Source organism: Lepidothrix coronata, unplaced genomic scaffold (genome assembly GCF_001604755.1).
Source record: "Lepidothrix coronata isolate B3197 unplaced genomic scaffold, Lepidothrix_coronata-1.0 Scaffold37, whole genome shotgun sequence".
NCBI lineage: Eukaryota > Metazoa > Chordata > Aves > Passeriformes > Pipridae > Lepidothrix > Lepidothrix coronata.
The window spans coordinates 2370913-2373744 of NW_016690217.1; positions in this window are offsets into that span (position 1 = coordinate 2370913).

Sequence of the window (2832 nt, forward strand, 5' to 3'; positions counted from 1 at the left end):
GGACAGGGTATAGTGGAGCGTGCGCATCAAAATGTAAAAAATTTGCTCAAAAAACAGAAAGGGGGGAGTATTGGCCTCTCCCCCCAAGAAAAATTAGAGAAAGTTATGTATGTTTTGAACTTTCTCAATATGATGGAAGATTCAGACACCCACATAAGCAAAAGCCCTGTTGATCGCCATTTTAGAACAACGTCACCAGTTCTGTCAGATCTGAAAGCAAAGATAATGTATCGGGACCCATTGACAGAAAAATGGACGGGCCCTTTCCCCTTAATCACCTGGGGGAAGGGCTACGCATGTATTGCAGGTCCTGACGGACCAAAGTGGGTCCCTGCCCGGCGTGTCAAAATTTTCCAGAAGTAGACCATAACAATGCAGAAGAAAACCTCCGCGACATGAAGAGAACACCGATGCCACCGCTTCGCCATCTCCTATTGATCCTCCTACTTGGATTCATCCATCGGACAATCACCGTTCCACTACAAGGATGGATGAACCAGCCGTCGCAAAATTTATGGGTAACGCTGGCCAAGGCCACTGGCACTGATACCTTATGCCTGGCCTTGACTAGTGCTGGAAGCCCCTTCAAAACATGCCTGGTAGGGATTCCCATCACACCATCAGAATGGACCGCGTTTGTGTCACAAACGCGGATCCGGGGACCCCTACCACTCAACTCCCCAAACCTCGCGCAAACCATTTCCGCTTTACCTTTCGTAGACATTCCCTTTCAAGAAATAGACCTTTTGGGTTCACTCCCCTCTGTAACCTGTATTATTTTTCACCGGTACACCCAACCGATTTTGTTTACTCCTCTTAATGTCACCTCTTTTAAGCCCATCTATAAAGGGACACACTCACCGTGGTGTAATGGCTCCGTGGCAACCACTGTGCCAACGGAGCACATCCCACGTAACATGAGACTCCCTAAAGGGTTTTTCCTGCTGTGTGGGGATCGGGCGTGGCCCGGAATTAGGGCCTACCCGGAAGGGGGTCCGTGCACAGTAGGAAAACTAGCCCTCTTTAATCCGGCCAAATTCCATCTAGAAAATCAATTGATACATCCGAAAATTAAAGTTAAAAGGTCCCTTTCGTTTTCGATGGGCGCTCCCCTCCGTTTTCCAAACCCCAAACCTGCTGTCCCAAAACTTTTACCGAAACCCGAGATCACTTCCCAACCGATTCGGATTCCAAATTCTCTCCCTGCACCTCATATGAATCTTGGAAAGCCACAATATTGGCCTACTCCTCTGCCCTTCCCAGAGGATTGTGATTCCAATATCCATATCTGGTCCAGGGTGAAAAACTTTTGGGCGTCTTTCCCTATCCCCGGAATAGGGACCGCGCATGCCCTCTCTCTTCTGACTCATTTAGGGTGCTGGTTGACCAAAGAAGCTAATGCCACGACTCAGGCGATTGAGGGCCTGCTTGAAGACNTCCCGTGAATCCTTTTGGGCTCAAGCAGCCTCAAGAGGGAAGGCTGCTCCGCCGACCCTCCATTGTGCAGCTGACGACTACGGGCTTCTCCAGTCGCGTGGGTCGCACACCGGATAAGGTGAGCCGCAAGGGACACTCCCGACACCTTCACCCCACACCACACCCCTGCAACTAAATTTATAAAAGAGAGGAGTAACACCTGAGAGTGCAGCCCTAGTAACACCATGGGTTTGACACTCTCCACCTCTCAAAAGTTCGTGTACCGTCGTCTCAAAGACTTCGTTATAGAACATGGCCACCCGCTAGATAAAAAATCTGCCAAAGCACTTGCGAAGTGGCTGGACCGCCAAGGCTGCCCCGTAATGGATAACATTTCATTAGATAAATGGCAAGCCTTAGGATACAACTTATGGCGGGATTCGGATAAAGGCGACAGATTGGCGAAACAAGCATTGATTGCGTGGAGGCTAGTTCTGATGGTGCTACAGCACCAAATGATGAACACGAATATCAGCCTCCCAGCAGATAACCCGAAGAACACTCACAAGGACACTAAAAAGGACACAGACGCTGAGGGTGCACAAGATGGCGGGAGGGCGCGGAGAAGGAAAGCGCGTCGATCACAAAATGGCGTCGAGGAGGAGGGACCCCGAGATCGCCTAGAAGGAAGGGGGGAGGGTGAAGCGTGCGGAAGACCAGCGCGGGAAAAGAAGGGGCGGGCCCCTGTAGCTCCACCCCTTGGGCCGCCTCTCTCTCCTCCCACACGTGGCGCAAGAAGTCCCTCCCCCGACACGCCTCCAACTACGCCCACTTCCGCCACTCCTGTCTCCTCCCCCGATGGGTCACCTGCTCGGCCAAGACAGGAAGCTGTGGGCGGGGCGAGGGCGAAGGTCAAGTCCTCCTTCCGGGAAAATGGCCGCGCCCATAGGCCCCATAACAACAAGGCCTACCCCGCCCGCCGGGAACCTAACCCAGACTATGAGTGGGCGCTGCGCCCCTCGGATAGGCAATCCTCCGTCCCTGATATCTGGGAAGCCTTCCGGGAAGAAGCCGCGCGGGCCCAAGATGTAGAATTTCTAAAAGCGTTCCCGGTGTACTACGAGGAAGGGAAACCTCCCGAGTGGCGACCGGTTTCATATCCGATGTTGAAAGACATTAAAAAAGCAATTGTTGAGTATGGGTTGGGAGCCCCCTTTACAATCGGCCTATTGGAATCCTTTTTCCTTGCGTACACCCTTATCCCCTATGACATTCGGGCAGTCATAGGAGGATTGTTCACCACCGTCCAAGCCTCGGTATTCGAGGCTGAATGGAAGAAAAAGATTGTTGCCTTTGTCAACGATAAAATGGAAAGAAGAGGGATTCCAACTGGGCAAGCTATTGACATGCTTTATG